This window comes from Hippocampus comes, unplaced genomic scaffold, assembly GCF_001891065.2.
Source record: "Hippocampus comes isolate QL1 unplaced genomic scaffold, H_comes_QL1_v1.1 scaffold144, whole genome shotgun sequence".
Classification (NCBI taxonomy): domain Eukaryota; kingdom Metazoa; phylum Chordata; class Actinopteri; order Syngnathiformes; family Syngnathidae; genus Hippocampus; species Hippocampus comes.
The window spans coordinates 593,992-606,987 of NW_017805782.1; the positions used below are offsets into that span (position 1 = coordinate 593,992).

The 12,996-nt window shown below is 49.0% G+C and overlaps 1 protein-coding gene and 1 long non-coding RNA gene across 2 annotated transcripts in view; one reads left to right on the forward strand and one right to left on the reverse strand.

Annotated features, from left to right (window-relative positions):
• The window catches only part of LOC109524879 (uncharacterized), a 23,998-nt gene extending 13,980 nt beyond the window's left edge, over nt 1-10,018 (reverse strand). The window contains exons 1-3 of the long non-coding RNA XR_002170034.1: nt 9,892-10,018; nt 9,344-9,468; nt 503-781 (exon numbers count right to left, since the gene is read on the reverse strand). This is a non-coding gene — a long non-coding RNA (uncharacterized LOC109524879). The remainder of the gene's footprint in view (nt 1-502; nt 782-9,343; nt 9,469-9,891) is intronic.
• Nucleotides 10,019-10,027: 9 nt separating this feature from the next.
• eya4 (EYA transcriptional coactivator and phosphatase 4) overlaps nt 10,028-12,996 on the forward strand; it is a 29,325-nt gene continuing 26,356 nt past the window's right edge. The window contains exon 1 of the mRNA XM_019885002.1: nt 10,028-10,337. The gene's annotated coding sequence lies outside the window, so the exon portion shown is untranslated. The remainder of the gene's footprint in view (nt 10,338-12,996) is intronic.

Below are 12,996 nucleotides of genomic sequence, written 5' to 3' on the forward strand. Positions count from 1 at the left end.
GGGACCACCTGGGAGAAAGTAAACTTGGCCATCTGCCCCCCGAGGGAGGGGAGAAGTGGAAGAGGGACTCCCATACTTGCTAATAGTTTAGTTGGACCTCAGCCCAAAAGGGAAAAAAAAGGCAAGAGGGAGGGAGCGAGACACATTTTGTTGCAGCTGATGCTGTCATTTGTTGTACTCCTTGTTCCCGTGAGAATTTCGGAGGAAATCCGACCCAAAAAAGTGACACCCCTGTCATGTGAAAATAACGTCAAACACCGCAAAGAACCGTGCTCCATTTTGAATTAACTCCAGATATTAAGTGTGCCCTGCGACCGACCGGCCAGCGACCAGTTCAGGGTGTGCCCGTAGTCAGCTGGGATAGGCTCCGGCAAATCCCGCCACCCTGCTCAGGTTAAGCGGTGTTGAAAATGGATGGACGGACGGATACGTACATTAAAACCAAACAAACACATACACACATGCACACACAGACACACACACAAATCCACATTGCACATACCTCCATAGGAGCTTGCTTGTTGCTCGTCACACTGCTTCCGCATCGCTGGGGTAGCTATTTCTCTTCGGTCAATGAATCCTCACTTGAAAAGGACCCGATCAGAACATTGCAGGGGGACACAGCAAAAAGCTTCAAAAACGTTTTCTCTCCATACTTGTACTGCGTTTTCCAACGGGTCCTTGTTGAGCTGGATGGTCGTTCTGAAGCCTCGGCGGAAGTTCTCCCCTTCGACCACAGGATGGCAGCATCACACGGAGGGCGCCGCACCGAAACGTGCCGCTAGAAGACGACAGAGGAGGATAATATCAGGGCCCATCGCTCCATCATTCACGGTGGCTGCTGGCGCATTGTGGCGAATTTGAAATCGGATTGCTTTGAGAAACCGACCTGTTGCGAATACACGAGTGCCTTGAAATACGAGCTACAGGTATGGTTGTGCATCGTCATGAAGTCATTGCTCTTCTTGTTCATTGTTACGGTGCCTGAGACTTGGCGGTCAACAACGGGAGGCTCATCATTCACGGTGGCTGCTGGTGCATTGTGGCGAATTTGAAATCGGATTGCTTTGAGAAACCGACCTGTTGCGAATACACGAGTGCCTTGAAATACGAGCTACAGGTATGGTTGTGCATCGTCTTCTTGTTCATTGTTACGGTGCCTGAGACTTGGCCACTAGGGGGCGGTACAATGCAGTCGTTTCACAACCCCGTGCAAGTCATCTCGCCAGCCGCAAAAAGCAGTTTTGTTTTGGGATGAAGAATGCATGCCTGAGCATAGCATTCAATTGTACGCCTGCATGCGTTCATGTCATGTTTGCGGTCAAATATCACTTGCTTAAAGCGTCACGCTAAGTCGTTGACCTGTGTGCGTTAGCATGAAACGAGCAGACTGGTTGTCGTTTTAAATAGACAAAATGCACTTATCGTTGGTTTTTGTTTCGTTTGACATGAACCATCTTGAAGCCTCTTTTAGGAAGAATTGTTCTGATCTGCCAAACCGCTGAGAGCTGTGACGCCGCGCAAGTTTTGTCCGTAGCCGCTTCCAAGGCTGATTTTTGGGACGGTCCGATCCAACGATGGGGATCAAAGCGCCGGCCAAGGGTAAAGGAGGTCACTCCCCCGACACACAATGCACGTGGTAAGAGCAGTGTGAGTCGACGGAAAGGGGCGCCGCGCTAAATGATGTTTTACCAGGTGGGCACAATTACGCGCCGCGTGGGGCTCCGCGTGTGCACGGCAATTACCCCGCGTGTTGTTTTTACGGGATTGAAGTCCATTACAATTAGGAAGACATGAATCACAATCACCTGCCGTCTGTTTTTCCAGTTGCCCTTGCCTCCGCGCCGCAGCCCACTCGCGACACCAGATGACTTGATTTCCTGACGCTTTTCTTCATAATAACGCCACTTAGAATGATCGGGCGCAGACAAGCGGGATTCCATACGAGTGTCCCAACAAGTGGCCATTCATTCCCCGACGACATTCGCCGGAAGCCAAAGCGTGACGGGTCAGCGCGTATAGAAGAGCGCAGAACACAAGCTCTCACTGTGGAGTCCTGTGAGGAAGCTAATCCCCCTGTGTGTGTGTGTGTGTGTGTTTAAACAAGAAGCCAGTGGCGGTGTGTATGGAGCAGCATGGCATGGTGTGGCTGTGCGAACACCTGCATTAGCGCTTATCAAGTGTAGCAGCTCGCCGAAATCGCTCATAGGTGACATTTGCTTATTTGACCGCAATTCAGCGTCCACCTCTGGAACTCAAAGTGGCTTCAAAACTCCCGGCCGGCACCTGCAGAAAGCAGCGAACCTAAAACACAGGACGCAAGGGTGCCCATATTTGACACTCGTTGTTAAGCTGCCGGTATGGACGGAAGGTAGTCACGGATGCAACTAAAACGGAAAACCCATACAGTACAGTACGCACAGATGGTGTGTTTTTCCGGTCCGAGTAACAAGTGCCGCTCTGACCAAGCAATCAGAGGACGGGGAAAGTCCGACATCAGCGAGGGCCAGCGCTCTGGCCCTGCATCGATGAATTTGAACTGCGCTTGGTCCAAGAAACTGCGCCAATGCCAAAACGGCCAAAACAACATCCTCGGCCACTGATTGTGGCTGGGCAGATTGGCATGGCAGCACATGGACAATGAAATCTGACTGGACAAACAACAACAACAACAACAACAGAACAAACCCTCATGTCCATTCAGGGAAGCAGTACAGCAATACAAACGCTCGGCAGCTGAGAACAAATGAATATCATCGCACAAAAATACCAATTGAGAAAAGCAGAGAACGCCATGCTGTTCTCGACTGGCCACCACTGTCGTCCCACCCAATACGGTCCACACGTGGATTCAATTATTATCCTGTGGCATTCTGCATAAGTCGTCGGCAATAAGAAAAATATTCCTCTAATCTTGGGTCTTCCTCAAGATGGGTGTGAAGGAAATCTAAAAAAGGGTGAGGGGGTGGGGGTCCCCTGTTTAATTGGGTCCAGATTTGACCACCCTATTGAAAAAGGACTGGGTTGTTTGGCCGGGGAGGGGATTTGGCTTGTGTGTGAATAAATGGCCGCTGCCCCTCCAAAAGGCTTATAGGAAGCAGATGGAGTGAAGCAAAGAAGGAAAAAAAGTGCTTTCCACACCAGCCCAGAGCGGAAAACAGAGCGCGGGGACACAAATTAGTGGGAAAAAAACGGCCCCCCGTTTGACAACACTCAATACAAGTGGCATCACGATAGTCCTCGGCGTGAGCATTTTTCACACGTCGGGCCACGAACGCGTCTTCCAGCCAAACTTGTTCTGCGGGCCGCTCATTTGACCAAGAAGGCACTCAGTCATGTGTATCCCCGGTACAAGCAAAGACACGTGCCTATCGGAGTGTACGTTGACATGCGTGCGCCTTTGAGAGGCGGGGCCCGGTGGGGTTGCATGTGAGATCTGTGTGTGAGCTGTGGCAAACAGCAGCTTCTGCAGGAGTGTTTTGCTCTTCTGCTGGCTTCAATGAAAATGCATTTGCCACTGTGGCCCTCCTTTCCCGTGTGTGATAACAATTACACTGTTTAAAAAAAATATACGGTGTGTGTCTATATTCATATATGATTGCCTTTAATGGAGAGGCGTCAAGCAATCTGATCGAGTAGAGCATGAAGATTCATTTATGGACGTTGGGCCGTTTTTTGGGTGCAACCTGGCCGTGGCTGAGGGACACACCGCCATTTTATTTATTGGACATATTGATCCCCCTTTCTGTCCACTTTTCTATTTGGATGCCATTTGTCCACCACCGATGCCCTTCCGGAGAGCCGAGTGTCAGCTTTCGTCCCCTGAGGATCACGGACCCCCACCCCCCCCCTCAAACGCCATGCATTTTTAATGGACACACGCACACAGCGGACAAATGATTTTTATTTTTGACAGGGCTGGGTGGACGAGGAGGGGGGTGGGGGGGGGCGGCTCCTGTTACATAGGGACGATGGGGAGTGAGAGCATGCGCACCCAAGTGAGCATGGCGACGACTGCACGCGCACACACACAAACACAGAGTCAAGAATGAGCCTCTTGATAAGATCAGCCGCATTAAAAACTTAACATACATCGATGTTTTTGCTGTTTATACATGTATGCTTACTACTCTTATACACACACACACACACACACACACACACACACACACACACACACACACACACACACACACACACACACACTCCACTTCCGGTGGAGTGTTTGCCCAAATGTCCACTTGAGTCATGACGGGCTCCTGTCCAGGCCTGCCAGCCCACTGTGAGGCCTTCATTAAATAAGGATTAGAGCCGGTCTGAAAGCCATTAACGCCACCTCTCAAACCTGCTTTAATCCCAATCAAATCAGAAGTGAAATTTGCATTGCCAGATCATGTGTGATATACGAACGCGTCGCGAGATTAAAAAAAAAAAAAAACTGCAAGTCAATGGATATTGATCCCCGCGGGACTCCGTTTGGCACAGGTTGAGGTGGTTGGACTTGTTTTTGAATTGCACGGCAGGTCATATAGATGCCCCGTGCTTCCGCTCTTAGTATGCGTTAGTCGAGCGCAAAAACAAATTCTCTGCCGAAAAAAAGTATCCATCCTGGAAAACCCAGAGGCCAACAAAAGTCAAGTCAATGTCATTTTCGGCGAGAGAGGAAACGGCAAACGCGCGAGAAAAAAAAACCTTGGGCGGTTTGGCCGGGAGAGTATTCCCAGGTGTGACCGCAGCATTCCCTCCATGCACTCCGACTCACCGCTGACTGTGCGCATGCGTGCGTGCGTGAAGAATGGGACTTTGAATTTGTTATCATTGGACAGAACGTTTAAGTTCAGCTCCAGTTTGGCTATGAGCAAGAAAAAACACATTGACACTGATAGAGATGACAAATGAGCCTTGATTTCCCTTCAGTCTATTTTTACCAGAGTGTGTGCGTGTGTGTGTGTGTGGCGATGACCCCGTTGAGCACTGAAGCTTTTTTGTTGGTTGTCGGTATGTGAGGACATTAGCTGTCTCTCAATTCTTCCCTCCTTCCTCCTAATCCTCGTCCTCGTGATCGGCTTCAATTTGGAGCCTGCAGTGAAAGACGCTTGACTGGAGACTTGCTCAATTTGCCTCTTTGTGTGTGTGAGACAGCAGTTGGCAGGTAGCGGAGACCGAGTTACACAAGTTATCCAAAGTCCCCCGGGGGTTATCCGGAAAGTCGGGCGGCTGTCCGGCTGCTACGCACCAAAAAAGTTGATTTTAGAGTGAGGAACAGTCGTTGAGGTCTTCTTTGCAAGCATAAAAAAAAAAAAACCACAAAACAGTGAAGAAGCAAAACAATTCAAATAAAAGGGGGGCATCCATCCATTTTGCGATCGGCTTTATCCTCACAAAGGTCGCGGGGGGGGGTGCTGGAGCCTATCCCAGCTGTCATCGGGTAGTCGGCGGGGGGACAACACCCTACCCTGAACCAGTTGCCAGCCCATCGCAGGGCACACACAGACGAACAACCATCCGCGCTCACACTCTCACCTCGGACAATTTCGAGCGTTCAATCAGCCTGCCGTGCAGATTTTTGGAATGCGGGAGGAATCCAAAGGACCCGGAGAAAAGCCACGCAGGCACGGGGAAAACACGCAAACTCCACGGAGCCGGGATCGAACCCACGACCTCTGCGCTGCGAGGTCAATGCGCTAACCACTCGAGCGCCAGGTCGCCCCTAAAAGGACCACCCTGGGGGAGAAAATTGGGAGCGGGGGGGATCACGTTACTCCCCCAAAATGCTACAAAAGAGAGCAATGAGACAGGAGGGTGATGGAGACGGGGGACAACCTCGGCGTAACGGGAGAGCACATGAAAGAGTGCATTAGGCATGGGGGAGGCAGCAGGGGGAGATTGATTGGGATGGAGGGACGACAAGTACTGAAAGGAGGACAACCGCCAAAGTCTTTGCCTTTTTTCCCCTCTTTGTTGTCGTTTGAAACCGGATTCATTCAGATTTCATTTCGGAACCAAGGTGTAAAAAGTCCTTTTTCGATCCCGGTGCGGCGAGCGGAACCTTCGTTTACGAGGTTCAGGAACAAAACAAAATGTACAAATTACGATTGTGTGATTGTCATCGTTTGATGACATCTGTTGTATTCTGATTGCTCGATGTGAAATGTTCCGTCAAGCGCTTTCACGACAGCCAACATGACGTACGGGATTGTATGGTCTCGCCTGAGTAAGCTTGGAATTCAATGTACTCCCGTCTATTCCTATTGACTGATCTTTTTCCACAATGAAAGGATGAGCCTCGAACCGTTTGGTGAACGGCACCGGCGAAACTGCGAAAAGGAGTTGCCGTCGGCCACCGCTCGCACCCGGACTCACACGCAGACGAAGCGGCCAGCCCGATTCCAGTTACCGACGTCACTTTTGCACCGCAAAACCGATTTGATATCCTGGAGACTCTGAAAGAAGAACCTCCAAACTGCCAAGCAACCTCGAGACGTTCTCAAGACCATACTTGCAAGGACGCATCCGGTCTCCCCCAGTCACAAGCGTCCGTTATCTCTGTCGGGATACAATCCACTTTACGTGCAAGCATTCATTCGGCTGGACGTGACGTGTAAAGATTCCAGCGCTAAATATCCGACGGCATAATTCCAAGCGTGGACCTGGAGCCCAGATGCGGGCGGATGATCCCGAATGGTTAGGGGAAGAGGGCCCTCCAGGCAATCGATAGAAAAAGGCACAAGCCTGCTCAAGTCAATTCATCGTTCCCGGCGTAAACGACTCAATCGGTGCTTCCGACGAGTCTCCCTAGGGGGCGCTGTGAGCCTGGGCCATCTGGGACATTTAATTGTGGTATATATACACACACACACACACACACACACACACACACACACACACACACACACACACACACACACACACACATTCAGTGCCTGGTTAAAAGAGATGAAGACATTAACGGTAACCTGATGCTGAGCGACTATTGATCCACTCCCAGGAGGATTGCAGAGTGAGAGAACAGCAGACAGCACTTCATCTAAGCACTTGACCATTTTGCCATGCGCACGCGCGCGCGTGCGTGCGTGCTAGCTGCATTCAATCCACCCAGAGCGTACTTCCTCCTGTGAGGTCCACAGTGACACGTTCAATCTGCACCCGCACCCTTACACAGACCGGAGTGAGCGGCGAACAGCCTGTGCGTGCGTGCGTGTGCACACGGCGCCTTCGTGATAATGACGGGCGAGGACGCAGGATGCTTAAACTCAGCCTCCAAATGAAAAGTGAATCTCCCCCCCACCCCAAAAAAAAAAAAAACACAAGAGCAAAGTCAAGTAGACATTCAAGAGAGTTCATTGCTGTTATTTCAAGCACGGTTAAAGGATAATCTGTTTTACATTTCTCTCTTTTTGTGATTAAAAAAAAAAACAAAAACAAAAGAAAGGCTTGATGTGTCGACAATAAAAACAAACAATCCTGAAAGAGTGGTCGCAACGGAGTAGCTGAATAAGAATTGAGCCGGAGGTGGCCATGTGGCCCCGTCTCCATCCATTTCCTCCTCGCCATGTTTTCTTCCCTCCCTCCTCCTCTTTTAATTTTCTCCCCTTCTCTGTTTGTTTTGCCTTATTCTTTCATTAGCTGAAACAACATAGCAGGCATTCCAGCTGGATTGCCGCAGAGGTTCAGAGTCAGCGTGGGCTTGGACGACAAAAGAGAGAGAGAGAGAGAGAGAGAGAGAGAGAGAGAAAGCCTTCCTCCAGTGTAGGATGGCCTCATAATGATTCATGGCTTCAATGATGCAGGTCGCACACGTATGTCTCAAATCACGACACCCAAGTCCAGAGTCACGAGAAGTCCTACGGAAGCCTGCAGCCCTTGATTTACATCTTACAATTGTCGTGATTTTTCAAATTTTGCCATAAGATGACGAAAAGTCAATGACCAAATTTTAGGAATAGTCTCTGGAGACACGTTCTTAAACTGAATGTCCCCCCCCCTAAAAAAAAAAACATTGCCTCCACATCAAGCCAAGCATCCTGGAAATAGGTGGCCGGACCCGGCCCCGGCCCCGCCCTCTTTCTCCAGGAGTATTGCCCAAAAAGTTCGTAGGTGAACCCGATGGGGTGCCCAACGCCCAAGGGCCAACTCTGCGCCAATAGCAAAAATGTCAGCCCGGAATGAGCTCCATGCACAGATGCCTGAAATATCCCTCTTTGGCCGATTGAATTTGGGCCGCCGGGTGGGAGCGGTCCCGGCGGGCGGTAGTAATAATCAGGTATAAATCACGTCTGAAACGCTGCCGTGTCACATGCCGGGCTGCGCGACTAAAGGCCGGGCGGGGCCCATCTTTCGCTGGGTATTTTTATCTTTGCACCCTGACACTCTGGACTTTCTGGAAGCGTCCTCTCGTTTTGCGTCGTCAGCGCCGCGGCACGGCGCGAGCACGAGCTCCGTGCGTCATGTATAAATAGCGGAGAGCCGGCGGCCATTTTCTTTGAGGCCCGGCGAGAAGAGGGAGCGCCGTGATTGGCTTTGCGGCGTTTGCGTGGGTAGGCTGTGGGCTTTGAGCTCCCGGCCCTGGCGAGAACAGCTGGCCTCACAAATATCGGGGCGCATCTGAAATTTCACTGTCTGACACCTCCAAAAACACCTGGACGTGCTTCCTTTGTGCATCGTGTTCTGCCAAGTGTTCAAAGCTCGCCTGACACGCGGCATTCCAGGGGGCGGGTCGCCGCTGCGCCTTCCTGCTATTTCGGGCTCTGTCACAGCTTGTGCTCCTCATTTATTTGGCCACGACGTGTAAATCTTGACGGACCGGGTTCATAGACAGAAGTTGTTGGGGTTTTTTGTTTGTTTGTTTTAATCGCGATACACATTGTAAAGATCAAATGCCCATACGCAGACTCCTGAATAACACATCACAATCCATGAGCCACAGAGTGCAATATTTAGCTTTTGTAATCCCGCTCACCTGAAGATTTACAGTGCGCAATAGCTCCGCAACCTGCAATACTTTAATCGGCAAATGCTCATTATATAGCTTTTTTTGCATTAGCTCGGCTATGGCTACTGCTGAAATCAGCGGAGGGGAAAAAAAAGTAGCTCTTGTGTACTTGCAAAGCTCACCCCCTTCATTCGCTGTTTACCTTTCATGATTTCAACTTGTTCTTTTTGTCATCATTTATATACTTTGGATAAGTGCAAAGTAAGAATTACCTACCGTTGTGTTTTCACTGTGCTTATGATAAAAACATCTTGAATGGCGTGAATTGTAAAAATGGGTACTTCTACTTTGACCAGTCTTGGCCTAAGTATCGACCAAGTATCTCCTTTTGGCCACCGGCACAAACGTTACCCGTCGCTGTGCTTCAAGCTCAGGACGCTGCGGTATCATCTTCGGTCCGCGGTCTCCGCTGCCGCTGGTTGGCTTCGGCACAGGTCTCATGAATCTTCCCATCCTGGCCAACAGCTCGGGGCTGGCTGAAAAGGAAGGAATATTAACAGCGCAGTCAATAACACGTCGATGCTTCGAGTGTTGACTTAAAATCTCCAATAAAAAGGCTTTCCAAACGTGTTCTCGTCAACTGAAAGGAAGTCATTGAAAGTGACACTCGGCTATCACTGGAATTGTATCCGTTCGCTAAACCAGTCTCGTGCAGGGGAATAAATCTTGTAAATTTTACCCCCCATACCTATGAAACGGTCTGGATTAGAACCATCAAAACGACTTCAATTCGTGTGAGGTGTCGACTCAATTACTGACACCGAATAAGAAGTAGCAAGCAGTTAGCTAGCAACACAGGTGGCTTCAATAAAACTCAGCACGTCAGTCAAATTGGCCTGAAATGATATGCTTAGGGTGTATTGTGCGCAATGGCATCGAAGAGAAAGCGAGACGTCTACCGCAATTCGAAGACGAGAAGTAGTGGGCTCATCTCTTTTCGGCGGCGATCTCCTTTCTTTCTCCCCCGCCTCCATCTTGAGCCCATCGCTCACTTGGCCCTCGGAGTCGGCGTCGCCAGTGCGCACGCGCCGCGGGGCTCCTCACTTGGTCAATCACGAAGTTGGCTCCGAATGGCTCTCGAGCAGCCCCGGCGCCTCTCCCGCTGCCTCCTCCAACTTGGACTTGACTTGGGACTGCGACTCCGAGCAAAGTTGTACCGCGTCGCGGCTGCTGTCGGTCCACTTCTTTCTCAAAGGTCGGTCGACTTTGGCAGCTTGTTGCTGCGTCCAGAGTTTGTTCGGGGACTCCGAGCTCCGATGCGGTTGACAGCCTGTCACGATGATGAGCTGCACCAGCAAGTAAACCGGACCCGAGAGCAGGCAGACCACTTGGTGACACAGCACAGGTAGAACATTTCTTCATGTATCTATCGTTTCACAACAGTGTGCTGGATACAATAAAACATGGGGATCATCGGGAATAATAATGAACAAACCTCTGTATTAAAATGTAACGTCATTTCACAAATATTCATTGAGTATTTATTATTAGTGGTAAAATATATCATGTACATATTTATTGTCTACACAACTGTTACAGAATATTGCCTTTTTGTTTTATATAAAAAAATCAACATCTGTACAACTGGTCATTTACACGTTAGAAAGTGTGTGTGCGTGTGTCAACTCTTTGACACTATTTAAACATGCACTTAAAGTGTTTTTAAAGTGTTCACCAACTTTTTGGACTTGAAATTAGTGCTTAGTCATACTATTGTTACCTCAAAAAGCGGCTACTTAAATATCAAAACTTGATTCTTTTTTTTTGTTTGTTTAGAAAGACAACAAAAGATAAATAAAATATTGAAAAATCTAAATGACCACATGTAAAGTTATTTATTGGGGGGGAGGGGCGGGGGGTGGCGTTACCAGACATTCCGGACTGGACATTTGAGGTGACACTCATATGTCATAATTATCAAGCTAAATGTTCTGGTTAATTTTTCCATTTAAATGATTGTTTAAATTTTATTTTTATTTTATTTTTTTATGATCATGTCAATATTGAAACCCTTTAATGAATAAACAACAATCGCACCATTTGAGAATTTTTTTTTCAACTTTTTTTCATTTAAATATTTACATTTTATTTTAGGGGGGCATTTATTTCATAAAATTCACTCGGGTATTTGGACTTGATATTGGGGGTGACATCCATCTGTCTTATCCTGGTTTCGTGTTGATTTGTTTTACTATTGCTGGTCAATTGAAAGGAATGATTGAATCAAGTCATTGGTCCATTTCTTTTTTCAACGACACATCATTCAAGGTATATCTTTATTTGCCTTCCCACGTGCTCAAATGGATGTTACGTATTCGGTGGTCCTAATATCAGTGGATGAGCGAAACGAAATATGTGGACGAGGAGGGACAAGCTCCCCCGGGCCATTTCTCATCCCACTTGGCATCCGTGTTCCTACCTGATATGTAGGAAACGGGAACACCTCTCTGGCCTGCCTTCGACGACATCACGGTTTATGCGGGGGGCGCTACCGCCTGCTAATCCGCACGCTGCCAGATTAGATTTCACGTGCGTATGGAGCAGACATAAATTCAAGGGCTATAGATGCATAACCGGGATGACTTGTGCAGATGTCATTCCTCGGCTCTGGAAATACTGTAAAGGATTGTGGGACGCACTAATATAATTTATACTCACTGGAGTATTTGGAATAAATGACCTGTGTGTGTGTGTGTGTGTGTGTGTGTGTGTGTGTGTGTGTGTGTGTGTGTGTGTGTGTGTGAGATACAAGGGAGAGGTTTACTGTTGTAAACCAAGACAGCATCAGGTCTTCATGGTTTATTTTAAGCATCAATGAACACAATTGAGCCCCCCCCCCACAAAGACGGAAGTACAACAATGTAAGAGTCGATCTGGAAGTGTTGCTCAGCGACGGAGGGGAATCCCGCGCCGTACATTTTGTTCGTAAGCGAGGTCGCGGCGGCCGTTGGCTTCCCGCGGTTCGTCCTAACGAAGGCCTTTTCACTATTTTGTGGGGGTCGTTCTCATGAAGTTGACGCTCTAAAGGTGTAAACCAAATGGGCAAATGAACGACGTGAAATGGGAACGTTACAGCGGTGGTGGAAATGGTATCAACGGGGTACGTTGAAACGAACTTCGACTGGAGTAACCATGGGCTCGGGACTTGGTATCCGTCGGCAAATACTCCAAATCGATTCAAATCAGGAGCAAACAATATGATGGGGTCGAATGTAATTCGAGTTGTACTTGTGCCGTATCCGGTGCGATACGATATTTCAGTCCTTCCACCTCTGTTGATTTTTGGCACTTTTTTCCCCCCATTTGCCCATGCCTCCATGTTAGCCCTCCCATTTATTCTGGAGCGACCTCATCTCCGTGTAATATCAGGAAGAAATGTTTAAGATGAGTCCATCTGACTTTCAAGTCGTGGCTGCAGTCCGATCCACGCTCGCCTTTCCACCGCAACCTCAGCCTGCGGTTTGTTCAACATATATGATCACATTGTAGGCCGCCTTCGAGTCCTCCGAACCCGACCCCGCCCCAAACGCCCCACTAACCCCCCCACCCCGCCCCTCACCTTAATCAGCGTACCTTACAGTTGAGAAATACAATTCTCTCTTGAGGCACCGTGGAGGAAATGGCAGGCATCATTGATTCTGCGCGCAGTGTCAGGTGACCTCTCATCCCCGCCGGGCCAAATGGAGGCAGCGGGGATGTCACGAATGAAAGCCTACGATTCGGTCCAACTTTGAAGAGAACATTCACGTTAGAGGAATTTCATGAGAGGTTGACCGTCCTCCACAGAAAGGTGAGGGCGTGTCCTGGCGGTATCGGCGGCGCGAGCGCGAAAATCAATTCGCCTGAGAGATGCATTATTGTCTTGGGTTGCAGCCGAGGGCCGGCGATGGAAAATTAAAAGGACTTTGACTCTTATCGAGCAGTGAAATGTCAGTCCTGCCACATTTAGATACACTGCTCAAGTGAAATTAGTCACAGGGCTTTCAGAAGGTAGCTGACGAGCA